Source organism: Pinus tabuliformis, chromosome 8 (assembly GCF_031772625.1).
Source record: "Pinus tabuliformis cultivar Carrire ecotype Pingquan chromosome 8, CPIR1, whole genome shotgun sequence".
In the NCBI taxonomy this organism is placed as follows: Eukaryota; Viridiplantae; Streptophyta; class Pinopsida; order Pinales; family Pinaceae; genus Pinus; species Pinus tabuliformis.
The window spans coordinates 1616046792-1616062861 of NC_142294.1; positions in this window are offsets into that span (position 1 = coordinate 1616046792).

Genomic DNA, 16070 nt, shown 5'->3' on the forward strand with positions numbered 1-16070 from the left:
CACATTGTCAGTTGCATCTCTAAATTGGTAGCAGTCATCAAGAAGAAGATAGAAGATTTTGGACCATCCAACACTCCATCATTCATGTAGTTACTATTTGGCATTCACATAATCATAGAAGTAGTCTATTAACTAGAAAGGATCACAAGGATCCTTGATAGTGATTATGAAGGTTCCTCACTATGTGAAAGAATATTTATAACATGACAAAGGCATACTTCTACTAAAATTATGAAAGCTAGCATCAAAGAAGCTTGCAGAAATGAAGATAATCGAGTTGCAACATGAAGATATAATTGAGCACTTCTCATCTTAGAGAAGGAATCTCATCTTGAACATCATTCTAAACATAAAGGAAGAGAGATGACAAGCATAAAGGAAGAGGTATGTATATATTTAAGAACTTCTCACTAAGAAGTAGAATTCATGTCTTCAATATTGTAGGAAGATATTTTTGCATAAATATGCTTAGTAGCATAAGCATGGTATAAAAATAGATTGGAAATAACTCTTTTGTTCAATGGATCGACCCAAAGGAGCATGATGAATAAGAGAGAACTCTTCCATATGCATCAATGCATGATAGACAAACATGATATGTTTTGGAAACTCTTCCATATGATTATTCAATATATAGAAGAATGATAGATGGGTAGAAATCATGATGAAGTTTACCAACATTCAATATGGTCTCCTGAAGCATGATATTCATGAACACATGATTTGGTCTCTCAAAGAATGAAAGATGTACAACTTTATAGGGGACTGCATAAACTCTACTAAACATGATTTTGAAGCTTGATTAGTTCACTCCACAAAATCATTGATCAATACTTGAAGGACAAAAAGCATGAAGAATGATTCTAGTATGAAGATAGACCACGCAAAGAGATGTTGATCTCAGAGGGAGCTAGTAGCAAAACATGACATCTTGAAGGTTATCACAACTAGGGAACTCTATTTCGATAATTTGGTATTGACGATTCAACTTGGCTACTTGAAAGCACATATTGCAAAAATATGGATAGGAAAGATAACAATTGAGACAACACATCTACAACTATTTGGTTTAAGCTCAATTATAATCACATGGATTGAGTAGACACAATTGATTTTTGGCTTAGTAGTATTGAAGACCGAAAACATGTAGACCATGAATGGCAGAAAAGATAACAAGTCACAAGATACCATATTCGTCATGTTGAATCCGATGATATTCACTTTCTGATGGACAAAGAAAGCAACGATTAAGTAAACATTGATTATTTTGGAAAGATACTATTGATAATGAAGATAATGATTGATGGAAAGTGATGAAGGTTGATGGAATGAACCTTGTTACGAAAGAAGATCGAGAAAGAGTTTGGCTCCACAACATCCAGGAAGGTCGAAGCTCAAGATATGATATGATGATGAAAAATAGGAGCCCTTGCAGCTACTACTATGATCTCCACAAAAGAACAAGTAACCAACAAAAGAAATAAACAATGAAGTATATAATGAAGTCTCCTTGATTGAGAGGGAGCAATAAATCTCCTTTATATTTGATAAGGAGTAAGGACCTCCCCCTTGATTGAGAAGGAGTGATGGCAGACACTATATTCTCCATAGGTGTCATGCACTAGGCCGTGACTAACCACCATACGTCTAGTGTATCACATTGTGAGGGAGAATGGAGGATTGGTTAAGCATCTCGGAATTGGTAATCCTTGAGGATTGGAAATCCAAGATAGGAAGTAGTTTCATTGACTGACACTCTTTGAGGATCTAACATGGTATCCAAGATAAGAGTGGTCAAAGATGACATATATTCTTTGAGGATTGGGAATCCAAGATAAGAATAAGTCCTGGAAGGACATACCTTGTGAACATTGGGATGGGGTATGTGCCTTGAGAGACTTAGGTGTCCATATATACTTGTGCCTCCTAACATTGTGCTCTAAACTTGTGGAGAGTTAGAGCTTGTTAGTCAAAAGAGCATCATTACGTTGGTATTGAAAATGTTGGTCATGTTGATGATGCTTAAAAGATGGCTTGCCAATCCGACTCTTCTTATGAGAACATTTCAGTTTGAGTATATCCTTGTACCTATGGGATTATGAATACCTCCCTAGTTAAGAGGGAGTGGTAGAAAATGTAACTAGGTTTTGTCTTCATAATTACTATTTTAATTATATTATCATATATTTCATGTAAACATGAAAAGAAGACATTTCTATATTATTTTTCAAGCATGGGTTTCATGCTCAAATTATTTGGTCATCTAGGTGTTGATGCATGGAAATGTCCTTGCTCAACACGTGAGGAATTGCCCAATCAGAGTCCCAATTAGATTTTTTTCCATTGTAGTGGCAATCCGACTAGTTCAATGGGTCTCCAATTACCATAAGACTAGCCTATACTATCCTAATATGTATAATATGTACAATAATGATATTTCAGTGTGTTTATAAGAAGTGAAGATTGTGCTTAACAAACTAAATGGGATGGAATCACCTATATGATATTGCTTTGGAGACGATTATCCTTTTTTGATGTCACTGAAAGTAGGGCTCAATCAAGCCACCATGGGGCTTGCTCCTGCACAAGGAGACTTAGAGAATGAATGAATTAAAATGCAAGATGCAAAACACAACCTAATTTAAGTGACAGAAAAATAAACCCTATCTTAATCAAGAGAAAAGATAACCTCACTTCTAATCAAGAATTAAATGTGTAACCAAAAAAAGAAATAACTATTAATTAAATATAAAATAAAAATGCACTTATGAATTTGTATAGTAATTTATTAACTCACGAATGATTTAAGCAAATATATGATAAATTTAAAACAATTTTATATACATACCCAAATCCAATATTTAACATAAATTCATTATATATATAACTGAAAAAATATTTCTTTTAATTCAATAGAAAATAAGCCAAAATAAATTTAAACATGACAAATAAATAATTATTTATTACTACAAACTAGTCTCTATTAAAAAACAACCACCATGATTGATCCTGGCTAGTCCTGTAAAAAGGTACCTTTGAACAAGATTACCATTTGTGTACAATAAACAATATTAACGATAATATTAATCATGATCGTTAGAACACTACTAGTACAGGATTAAAATTAGGTAGTCGTAACTGACTAATTTCTTATGATTTTTGAATAGTCCATTTAATGTTCATGATTTTCTTCACCCCTGTGAGCATCAGCAGATGCAACGAGTGTTAAGTGGACTATTCAAAAATCACGAGAAATTAGTCAGTTATGACTACCCCTCATGGAAATGGTCATAGATGAATGACTTATTTAACACAGTTGAATCCCAAAATGATATTTAATATAATGCACTGCAAAAACCCCAATTACTTAATTTATTTTTTAGTTATCAAAATTTATTTTAAAATATTATTTATTTATGAGTGGCGATTTGCATAGTTATTCATATTGTCAAAATCTTTCTACACAATCCACATTCGAAATATTCTAACAATTATTTATTTATTTATTTATTAATGATTTCATGCAAAAAAATGAATCAAATGAATTTGGTTTTCTTTGCTATTTTTTATTTATTTACTTTAATTTAACTATATCTAAACTAAGCGACAAAAAACACTAACTATACAACTTTGTTTAAATAACAATTTTAAACAAGGTCGCATAGCTAGCGTTCCATGCCACTTAGTTTAATAAAATATTTTAATATCATGTTGTGTTATATGTACTCCAAACAATAATAAAATTGTAAAATGAGTTGTATAAATATTTGTTTAACTTTTTTTATTATTAATTTTTGTAATATAATTAAAGATTTGTTTGGTAGATAAAGGTTATATATATATGTGTGTGTGTGTGTGTGTAAAATTGACATTGAAGAGAATGATAACAAATTAATAATTATTTATTTAATATTAACTATGGTAATTCTTTTTATATAATGCTCATATTATAGTACACATGTCATGTCATTAGAGTATAGATTGATATAATGAGAATTGTACATATTGTACACATGTTATTTTTACATATTTATATTTTAATTTTTTTTAATTAAAAAATAAAACCCATAAAAATGGTGTATTCAATACTTTCCACCAATGAGAAAATGGGATTTTTGAATTTAATCACAAATCATTTGTGTTTATGGTACATAGTAAATAATATATAATGTTATTTTTCAATTTATTTATATTTATTGTACATAGTAATTAGAGATTTAGTACATAGTAATTGATAATAAAATACAGAAAAGTCAATTCTTGCATCATTACACAATAAAAAGATAAATATTTCAAAATAAATAAAAATAAATTTTATTTAAAAATAATAAATTTAATTTCATAATGTTAAATTCTAGATAGATTTTAAATTTTTTTAATCAACCAAAATTAAGGAGTTGTCTATAATGCGACTTTTTGAAGATTCCGGTGACGGAATCCGGCGAAGAAATTGAGGTCAAATCTTGATTTCTTGCAGTTAAAATGGTTTTTTAACTGCATATTTGGATTCAGCACCCTGAAAAACCCCTGGGACACTTTCATTGTGCAGAAACTAGCTATCAAACTTGCGATTCCAATAATTCCTGCCGGATTTCGACCGGAAAAATCCGCCGGAAAGACTTTCAAAAAGTCGCCTTATAGACAACTCCCAAAATTAATAGCAAGATCAAATCATTGTAAATGCTTGTTGATTTGCGTAGCGCGCTATTGGAACTGTATGACATAGACCTGTGTGCTTGTTGATTTGCGTAGCGCGCTATTGGAACTGTATGACATATACCTGTGTGTTCATAGGAGTATTCGTTTTAAGCATTGAGTGCCCCACTGTCCCTCTGGTGTCGTTTAATATCCCACATGTGTTGTGTCCACATTTAATGAGAATTTTTATATATTAAACAAATTTATTTATGTTTTTAACGAATGCCGAGGTTGCTAGGTCAGTTCTACGGTTGCATTATTGTTCGTGGGATTGCTTGACTTTTGTGGTGTCGAGGTGCCCAAATGCACTATTGGTTCTTAATGGTTTAATTGAACAATGTGTAATAAATTTATTCCTTTCAATTTAGATTGATGCAAACGTTTTATATTTTCATTTTAATTAATTTTTATTATTATAATTACCATATATATGTTTTTAATATATATACATTAATAAATTTAAAAATAAATTATAATAATTAAAATATATATACATTAATTAAAAAGAAATTATAATAATATTTTACAATATATTTATAATACGATTATAAATTAATTAATGGTCCAGCTTATTTTCAATGCAAGTATCAAGTAATACGATTATAAATTAATTAATGGTCCAGTTTATTTTCAATGCAAGTGTCAAGTAAAGCTATGTGAAGGAAACCCAAAACCAAACACAAAGGATGTAAGGTGATGTGGTATTTTGTTGTGGCCATCAAAAGTGCCACATCGCTTTGCATGATTACTAGGAAGAATCAAACGAACAAATTGACAATTACAATGACCATAACCCCAAGGATATACTAAAAGATAATTCGATCTCAAAAAATTCCAAAACTTAGTAGAGTTGCTCTCCTAGACGAATGTTTAGTTGAATAATGGCATCTACTAACACTCCTTGAGTGCCTAGACCCTTTATAATAATTTCTTCTTTCATGAGATCCATTATCTACTACATTCACCAGTTGCATGCCTACTATTAAATTCCTCCATTTAGATTCATTTTTTATGTTTATTAAATATAAATAAAATTAAACTTTTTTCAATGTAAATTAATCTTAAAAGGTGGAACTTAAAAGAAAGTTTATATCTTAAATATTTGATTCCTACTGTTACTTGATAAATATAGAATTAAAATAGATCTAAAATTATTTTAATTTTGGAATAGTGTATAGAATTGGGAGATGCAATTTATGGGATAGGTGTCAAAACACTTACTTCATGATACATTTCACATTGTCAAGATTAAAAAAATCATAAAAAAGGTAAAGTAAAACTTTATTTTAAATTGTTATTATTATTAATTATTGAAAGAATTATAATATGAGTTAAACATATATACATTTAAAAAACATGTAATGATATTCTGAACCATGAAAATTTATCCCCATTTTACCATGGAGATCCTTAACCTGTAAATAGGCTTTGTTACAATACCATGGCTTAATAATACCGTATGCACAAAAAATCATAACTCATGTTCATATGACAATATTTTTTAATTAGTTAATTTAATTAAAAAGACAGGAAAGTATAACTACTTTTGAGGTAAATCTCAACCTTTGATCTGTGACTACTACTAAGAATATTCTAGAATATTCTTTCGAGGTTAAATCCTTACCATCCACCTAATAATTTTTTTCAGCATGAAAAAAAACTTTATAGTTATATTATGATTGTCCAAAAAATACATCATGAAAAATACAGCAATGTGATCCATGGGCAACTCTGATATGAGGAGAAAAGAAGAACATAAGACCTCCAGGAGATAAAATATGTGCCTTGCAGGTAGATCAACTATGTGGTAGCCATGAGGAAAAAGATGTATTGGGGATGTCTTGTTATAGAAAAAATTGATAAGCATTCCCATGAGCCAGAGAAAGAGAGATCATAAGCCAACAAAAGAGACAAGGCTGGGGATAAAAAATGCTATCAGAGAAGAATTCATAAAATAGTGAAAGAAGAACCCTGCATAAAAAATTCTTGAATCTGGTGGAAGGAGTTGTCAATTGAAATTTGCAGCTTCCATATTCCTTGCGGCGTTGACAGTCCCTGTTTTGACAATGCATCAGCTCTTTGATTTTTTCCCCTGTCGATGTGGGAGTTTGTGTAGCCCTTCCTGTTAAGCCACAAAGCCTCAAGTATGTCCAACCAACCAGCTAGGTGAATATTTCTGATGCGGTTTTTGGATAAAACATGGTCAATGGTGACTTTGGAATCTCCAAAGATGTGAAGGTTTTTGATACCCAGGAAATCAGAGAAAATGATGAGACCAGCCAGAGCCATGATTTCCGCTTTGTTATTGGTACCAGGACTACCATTCCAATGAATATCAAAAGATTGACCTTCCATTGGAATAATAAAAAAACCACAGGCGCAAATGTCCAGCTGAGCGGCTCCATCGAAAAAGGCATAAGGGTATTCGAGTTTATTAGTGGGCCGCTGATCCACTCCATGTTTGATATTTGGTAGGCGAGGCAGATCAAGTGCTTCATAAAATAGAAGGACAGATTCAAAGAACAGTTTAATTGGGCTCTTCTTGGAGTCAAAGATTAACCGATTTCGCCATTTCCAGATGTTCCATATGGTGATCAATGGGATCGGCCGCTTCCTTTTACACATGTTACTCCATATGTAGAAAGCCTCGATGATAGAAGGTGGGTTGGCATATGTGAAACCAAAGTGAGCAGATACCTGTTGCCAAATCAGTATAGATTGGGGGCATTGATGGAATAAGTGGACATTGTCTTCAGAATTCGATCTGCAGAGGGGGAAAATAGCAGGTCCAAACCACTGATGCCTCTGGAGATTCTCCCAAGTGAGATTGCGGTTATGAAAGACCAGCCATGCAAAAATGTTGATTTTAACAAGGTAGCCAGATTTCCAGAAGATAGGCGGGAAGATATGTCCAGAGGTATCGGCTTCTGAAAAAATAATCTGGGAATATATGTGTCTAGCAGATACAGCTGAAGATCCGCTGAGTCCTTTCCAAGAGATGCCATCCCTGTTCCTGGAACGATAGATACCACGTGCTTGTAATGAAAGGGTGATGTCTTTCCATTGGGCCGCAAGAACATCGTTCAACTGTAACTCATTTGTAGTTTTCCATATTGGGATGGCGTCATCCCATTTCTTGATAACACTGGCCCAGAAATATAGCCCCCTGTTGTGCAAATGTCTAAGGAGATGTTGGGAGAAGTGGATCGAATTCCCTGAACCTGCAAAATCATCGAAACCCATAATGATGTTGGATCCCGTTTGGAAATTCCATATCAAATTTTCTCTGAAGAATTGTTCAATTTTTTTAAACCCTCTCCAAATGATTGAGCCATTGGCGGTCCCAATGGAGCACTGCCTGAACCAATAATTTATGTCGCGGTCCTCCATGTATTTCGCCCTGATAGTTTTGCTCCAGCTAGAATCCCCCATTAACGCCCTCCACATAGTTTTGCATAGAAGTGCTCTTCTGAAGGAGTGTAAATCTAGTATGCCCCAGCCTCCCATGATTCTTGGATGGGTTAGCATCGACAGCTTGCAGAGGTGGAATTTATACTTCTCTTTCTGACCACCCCATATGAAAATGGTGATCATCCTGTTAAGTTTGTTTATAATGGCCAGGGGGATATAGAAGAGAAGGGCCCAGTAAACCATGATTTGAACCAGAACCGATTGGGTGAGGACGGCACGGCCCCCAATTGATAAGCATCGAAACTCCCAAGAGGAAATTTTGTTGTAGAATCGATCCAATAACCATGTCCAATCAGCCACTCTGTAGCATGCTGGTTTTAAATAGAAGCCCAGGTACTTGATACCCTTCATAATAGAAAAAGCCTTAATATGGAAAAGTTCTGAAATATAAGTGATGGTATCAGCATTTTCATCAGCGACGTGGAAAGAAGATTTCAGATCGTTGATTAGCATTCCGGTGGCACTTTGAAACCTCTCCAGAATATCAAAAATACACAGCCATGTGGACCTGCACAAAATCGCAGATAGAAGAATATCGTCAACGAAAAGAGAGTGAGACATGTAATTATGCTTACTGATAGGGAGAGGCTTAATTCTCGCTTGTTGAACCGCAATCTTGATGTGTAAGCTCAGGGATTCCATGACAAGTATGAAGATCAGAGGAGACAGGGAGCAGCCTTGGCGTAAGCCCCTTGCAGCTCTGAAAAAAGGAGTAGGAACCTCGTTTATGAGGACCGCGAAATTTATGTCCACCACGCAAGCCATTATCCATCGAGAACACCTGTCATCTAAGTCGATCCTAGTCAGAAGGCATCTGATAAAGCTCCAGCTCACACAGTCGTAAGCCTTTTTCAGGTCGATTTTAAGAATTGCCGCATTCATTTTTCTGCTGTGCATAGAATGTATACATTCTTGGGTGAGGGCCACCGCTTCAGTAATGCTTCTGTCTTTGAGGAACCCATGTTGTTCTGAAGACAAGTGAAGAGAGAGAGTGTTCTTGATTTGAGAGGCGATAATCTTTGATATAATCTTATATAGCACATTGCATAAAGATATGGGACGATAATCAGCGAATGAAGATGAGGGCTTTTTCTTAGGAATAAGGGCGATATATGTAGAGGAAATATTCTGGCTGATGAATCCATGGGATCTGGAGACGTCGACCATCTTGAGGATATATTCCTTGAATAACTCGAAGAAATGGATAAAGAAATCTATGGTCCACCCATCGGGCCCGGGGCACTTATCTTTCTGAAAAGATTTCATCGTAGCCAATAATTCCTCTTCAGTAACTTCGGCAATGAGCGCATTGTTTAGGCCTTCATCAAACATTGTGGGATAAGGGTCAATGCCCCAAAAAATATCCTCAAAGCTGCAAACGGAGCCCTCACAGTATTTCCTTTTGAAGTATTTAACAACCTCCTTGGAAATTGCCTCCTGAGTGTTACGAGAAATGCCATACTCATCCTTAATTTCCCAAATGGCATTTGATTCCCTTCTCTTATTTGCAAATCTGTGAAAGAACTTGGTGTTCTTATCACCTTCCCTGAGCCATAATGCGTGGCTTTTGAACCTCCACGATGCCTCTTCTTCTTTCAGGATTTTTTGTTTTCTCTTTTCTAAATTCCAAATACGGTTCCTTGTAGAGGATGGCATGTGAGAATTTTTGAGGATAGCGGATAACTTTTCCAGTTCCTTACAAATGGATTTTAACTCCATTCTGTTAGCGGCCGCCTTTTCCTTTTGCCATTTTTTGACCTTCCTTCGAATGGTCTGCAGGCGCTCAATAAAAGGCCAAGTAGGAACACTATCTAGCGTGGGGAACTGCTTCCAGGTTTCCTTAATAAAAATATTGAAAGATTCATCAGCAAGCCAAGTTCTATTGAACTTGAAGGGATAGTCGAGTTTGCATCCAGAATTTTTCCATTGGATAGTAATGGGTCGATGATCAGAAATAAAGGACGGAATGATGTTCATAGAGGGAGGCCCGAATTTATCAATCAGGTGCTCATGAAAAATGAATCTGTCTATTCTCTTCGCCAGATAGGAGCTATTCGTTCTTCCATTGTCCCAGGTTAGAGCCATAACAACAGGTAGGGCATCAATGAAATTGTACTGGATAATGGATTCCCGGATGTGATTACCTATAGGATCAGATTTCCTGCCATAGCCCCAAATTTCATCATTACAAAAAGTGCAATTGAAGTCGCCACCAATAATCAAAGAGTCAATATCAAGAAGTCCTGAAGATAGAAGATCGTTCCAGAATGGGAAACGATTCTTGTAAGGAGCATAAAGATTTAAAATGTGGAAAGGGTCAGTGGAGCCCCGGAAATGAGCCAAAATAAGTATGCCTGCAAAGCAATGAAAGGCAACAACAGTAATCGATTTGGGGTCTGTTGTGGCCACCAACAACCCCCCTCCTTATTTAGTATTAGCAATAACACTAGATAAGTGGGGACCCTTAGTAAAAAATTCAAAAATCCAATTAAAACTCATGTATTATACTCCTTAAGAAAATACCGCATCGCGCAAAGAAGATAGGATATTTCCTTGTGAGTAGAATGATAAACTGCGAGAATGCGACGCGAAATCCATCGCATCGCATGCATTAAGAAATGCTCATAAACGAAAACTTTAAGAAATCGCCGATGGCCGATATGCGACATCGCATATCGCAACATCGCAAAAACAACACATAACTATTTAACGAATTGCGATCTTGCGATAATGCGATAATGCGATCGGCGATCTTGCGATCGCGCGAAACAACAATCTGCGATAATGCGATAAACGTGATCGGCTAACCCTGCGATAACACATATTGATAAAATGCGATAACGCGATGATGCGATGCTGCGATGCGAATCGCAGAAATCATCCATCGCAGATTTTCCCCGGCTCAACATTCAAGAAAAATTGAATACGCGCGTTAATGAAAATTAATGAATGTACGCCAAGTGTTAATGAAAGACAGTTTTGTGTTTTTCAAAGAGTTAGTTCACGTCAGGTGGCATGTTTTTGTACATCCATAGAGCTCAGAGCTTTCTTGTCAATTTTTATTATCATTACGCTCTCCTTATGTGTGAACTGCAGGAATGAAAGACAGAAACAATATGAAGCAATGTGCAGGGAGCGATTAAGGAAAAAGGATAAAACTCCAAAGCTCAGAAGCAGAGAAATGCCCTCATGAACGGATACCGAGTGCAACAGAGCCGCGAATTCCAGAGTGCTGCTGAGCTATCCATTACAGATCTATCAGTCAGAGCCATGGTTCAATGAATGGTTGAACAATGCTGATATCAACAGGCGATTTAACGCTCAAGGGTAGAAGTTCACAAAAGCAGTATGTTTGCAAAATTTTAAAGCTTATACCCGGGGAAGGAAAGGCGCTAAAGGTGAAAAACGCACCAGAAAGGCCCGGATCAAAAAACGGAGGCAGTTTTCGATGCGCGATTAGCGCCTAGCGCTAATCGCGCATCGCTGAGAAAATTGCTCAAAAAGCAAAGTCCTTAACTGCTTAGTCACTCGTAAGCCCGGAAACGCAAGAAAGCAAAGGCAGAGGCAATCTAAGGGTTAACCAAGTGGAATTTGGGTTATTACTGAGCATACACAGTAAATCCACATAGCTAGAGATGATTCTAAAGCATATCTGCTATTTTGCTGGAAAAAATGGTGCCAGCACTTGCCATTTCTGTTTGTTTAGCTCAACCAAAAGCGGAAGACAGTCAGCCGACTCTACCCAGGCAAATATTGAATGCTCGCAACATTAAGGAGCAAATGCATAAATAGTTAGATATTAGATTTAATTTTTAGAAATAATTTTTCTTAGAAAAAGGGCGGTCATTTAAACCATATCCTGAATATGTGTAATTAAGTTATTTAGTTAGTAGTATTTAAACCCTTCTCATGCATTTAGAGAAGGGTCCAAAAATTTATCAAAAACTTGTCCTCAGAACATGCACTTTTGCACCCTCCGAGGAGGTTTTGGTGAATGAATGGATCAAGATTTGTTGATGTTTGCATTTGATATCTGCTATTGATGTTGCACTTCTGTACTCTTAGTAGATGTTAGAGCAAGGAGAAATAAATCATTGTTGCTTGAAGTTTATGAGTAGGACCAGTCATAAATGGTACTTTTATCTCTTGACCATTAAATTTGCTTATATGTTAAAGTGATATACAGTTTTGAGTTGTTTATATGTTATTGCATGAATGCTTGAGTTACCATTTGGCACTTTTGTACGGTGGTAGCTATTTATTTATGTTTAATGTATGAATAGATTATTATGCGATATGCTGTTCATAACTGTTTTGCCTAACTTTTTATGCGAAATAGTTCATCTTAAGTGATTTCCTTTCTTATAATCGCTGAATGATCTTTATTACCAGTTGTTATATGAAATATCTTTAGATCGCATAAAAGAAGAATTACATACCGGGTTAGCATAGATTAGATGTGTTGTTTTTATTAGATTACCATAGCATAGAATTAGATTAAAGTTTGAATTAGAATAGATTAGATAGTCACTGTTAGATCAGCAACATCCAATTCTACACACGCACACCCATAAATTGGGAAACCGGTCCCATTATCCCCAGTCGGACCCGCTATACCAAACGGATAAGGAGCTGCCAACCAAGGTCCAGACCGGGCGGGTATCCCCCTTGTTGTCGACCCGATTTTCGGGGCCTCAACAGGGTCCCACAAAACTGCAAGTCCACCAGACATGCCATTAGCATTTGTAGCGACCATGTGCCATGACGGGAGCATCTTCTAGAAATATGAAATGGTTTGAGAGCATTCATGCATGGTTTCCTGAATGAGGACCATCCTAGATTTTGAGGAGACAAAAAGGTGTTTAAGGGCCAAAAATTTGTGATCAACATCGAGGCCCCGGATGTTCATGGACAGAATGTCAATCATTTGTGGGCTTCATGAGGCCGACAAGCTCTAAGAGGCCTATTATCAGAAAATACATCATCAGTGACTTCAGTAACAGGAATATCTATAAGGGAAAGATCCTTGATAGGCGAGGTCTTTCTACCCTTTCTACCCCAAAAATGTCGGCTGCCCCTTTTCTCTTTACGTCGTACAGTTATGTTTCTAGCTGATGTAGGACTGATGTGGGGAGAAGGGGAATTGGAAGGGCGATGAACAGTCAATGGTTGAAGACCAAGAGATGCTCTTTGGAGGAGACGTTCGATGTCCTGGTCAAGAGAGATGTGGGGAGAAGAAGGAGGGGAAAAGGGAATAAGAGGTGCCTTACCGTTATGATCAACATCCGGATTGGAAGTAAGGGGTATAGAAGGGCAATTAGGTGATGGGATAGATGTCGGACTGGGGATGAGATGATTATAGGAGGGGGGGGATAAGGGCGATGAAGATATGTATATGGGGGCAGATGCAGGGTTAGAAATAAGGGGAAAGATGATGTGGGGGGAAGGGGGTAAGCGGGGTCCGGATCCAGTTGTAAAGGCGGCGGAAAGGAGGAAAAGCTAGATACCCCAGCCGTAGGGTCAAATAGGGGATGAGAAGGAGATTTGGATACAGTAGATGATCTAGGACGATCAGCAGACATACGCCTAGAAGGTTCCACAGAGGTAGACCGAGAGAGAGAGGCTGGCTGATCGATCAAGGGAGCGACCAATATGAGAACGATGAGCGGAGGGGGAACAGATAGGAGCCCGTAGAACCTTAGTATATAATTGCCCATTAGGAGCCGGAGAGACTTTATCATGTAACGGGGGGGAAGAAAGAACGGTTTTCTTCTTTAGCTTGGCATTCGGGCAGCGAGGACAGTTTGGAAATAGGTGACCAGTTTTGTGGCAGTTGGAACACCTGAAAGGCACACCCCAGTAGTCCAGCCGTTGTTGAATTTTTGACAGCTCCCAAGTGAGGTCAATAGTCTCAAGAAAACCTCCCCTGAATTCTTTTTCAATGAGAACCCAGGCGACCCGTTTGTATTTGGCACCAATACATCGAGGGTCCACATATATGAATCGCCCAACAACATTACCTATTCTCTTCATCGATTCCATATTCCACAATTCGAGGGGAAGACCAGGCAATTTGAGCCAGATATAATTATTCTGGGGCGTGCAGCGGAGCGGATTAAATCCTATAAACCATTTGTACAGAGCCAGGAAGCTTCTCTCCTTCACCCAAGGTTTCGAGAAGATGAGTTACATGTCGCGGTCCTTGAGGAAATGAAAACTATACCAGTTGTTTATGAGGCGGACAATGGTAGGGGCATATCCTAGAAAAGGAGTCCATCTGGCAGTAATCCAAGTTCGAATTTGACGATCGTCCATGGACGGAAAGAACCATCTCCCAACGAGCACCCTCCTTTGCAAACTCGTAATTCTATTTGTTAACAGGGGGCCATCTAGATTGATAGCTAAGGGTGGAGGCGAGGATTTAACAGGCCTATGATTTTTGGGAGGCTGCTGAGATGCCAAGTCATGATTCTAAGAGAGCAATGGAGATAGAGTGGGAAGAATGATGTCGGCTTCTAGCGATTTCATCTAGTCAGATCGGGGAGCTTGTCTGGCATGTGATACCTCAGTAGCCATAGTAGCGTGGACCATGGTTGACTTAGCAGAATGGTCAGATGGAAAGTCCATGACAGGTAAAGGACTGACACCATAAAGGTAGTGGGGATCCCAATAAGGATAATCAGACAAGAGGAAGATCGAATGAAATGATAGGAAAGGATGGGTTAGGTGGGAAAAACCACCGAAGGGTGAGAAAAGGGTAACAGGGAGGAAAAGGACATAAATACCCCAGTACCTGGAACATCCCTTTGTCAGGTAAAAACATCAGAAAGAGGCAGCGGATAGATCATGAAGATCTTGATAGGATACACAAGTCGCGGAAAAATAAATGGGAGAAGCAAATGTGAGTAAATGAAGCGTAGTCCAAGGAAAGACCGATTGCCCGGAAAATTCAAAAAATTGGTTTACAGGTGCCGGAGAAAAAACCAGAGATCACGCAAAAACTTAGATGGGTGCATCAGGGCAGACAAAACAACAACAACAAAAGTCCACTATGCACCACCATGGTCCGATTTTGAAACGGATGTCGGAACACGGTTTAGAAATGACCACGCACTCCCCGATATTAAACTTGGATAGCCACGACCAACAAATTGATGCAAGCCAAGACATGGAAGATGCATAAGGCGTAAGATGAAATATCATATGAATAAGGGGCTAGCAGAAGAAAATAGTATAGCTGCGCAGGGTAGCAATTCTTTATCAATTAGTGAAAACAAACCATGGTAAGAGCGTACTAATATTATTACGAGAAACAGATTATACCACGTACCTAGAGCGCGAGCATCCCCCGAGTGTTGAGCAGTGGGCACAAAGATGATATACCAGATGTAAATTTCAGTGAGAAAATGATAGATGGGTGGGTAGGCGATTATAGAAGTCAGAAAACATATAGTCAGTGAACCACACCCGCCAAAAAAACCTACCAAAAACCATAGTGTAGGTTATATAAAGGGAGAGCTCTAGGCCAGACTATGGCATGTAGCAGTGGCATAACAAAGAGATGATTCAACATGGAGGCTGGTAAAGACACGCGGCTATCCTGCATGTAAGATAACCGAGAGGCAAAAACACGGTCTCAAGCCATAGAGAGACAGGTGTCTCTTCAAAATAAACGTTGAAAAAAGCCTGAGAGGCGAACACGTTCTTCGTCCAAGATCGAGACAAATGGTCACTATAATGGGATGGAAAAAAGGGTAGATAATACCTGAATGGCCGCCACACTGTAACTCACCACTCGGCACTCGACGCTCCGCTCCCCTCGGCACTCGGCGCTCCGCTCCAAATAATATCTCAGTATTAAAATAATTCTCTTAGCCACCTAATAATTATTGATATTTAAA